Source organism: Sesamum indicum, linkage group LG3 (genome assembly GCF_000512975.1).
Source record: "Sesamum indicum cultivar Zhongzhi No. 13 linkage group LG3, S_indicum_v1.0, whole genome shotgun sequence".
Lineage (NCBI taxonomy): Eukaryota > Viridiplantae > Streptophyta > Magnoliopsida > Lamiales > Pedaliaceae > Sesamum > Sesamum indicum.
In genome coordinates this window covers 22444657-22445045 of record NC_026147.1, presented here as the reverse complement: position 1 = coordinate 22445045, position 389 = coordinate 22444657, and positions in this window count along the sequence as shown.

The window sequence follows — 389 nt, the reverse complement described above, 5'->3', positions numbered from 1 at the left end:
CGAATCTCTCATGGTGTTTAACTACATTCTGAAACATTTTCTGCAGATGAAAAGTTTGTACAGGGACTATCACATCATTCATGTTTCCTTTAACCCAACTATGGACCTTGTTCTTTGCATGATGCCGGTAACCATGGCAAGTTTGAATTAAATGGCCACCTTCACCTATATAAACTTCAGGGCAGTATCTGCACCAACAAAAATACATATGAAACATATGGAGAAGAGTGAACTTACAGAAAATCTCATAGATGGGCGATATTGATATCTATGAAGTAATAGGGGTTTCAGTAATACTAATGCTTTCAATGAAACTAAGTCTTGTATCAGAGGATGTGCAGTCAATTTAAGGCAAAATGAATGGTCATTACTGGAAATATGCGCAAAAA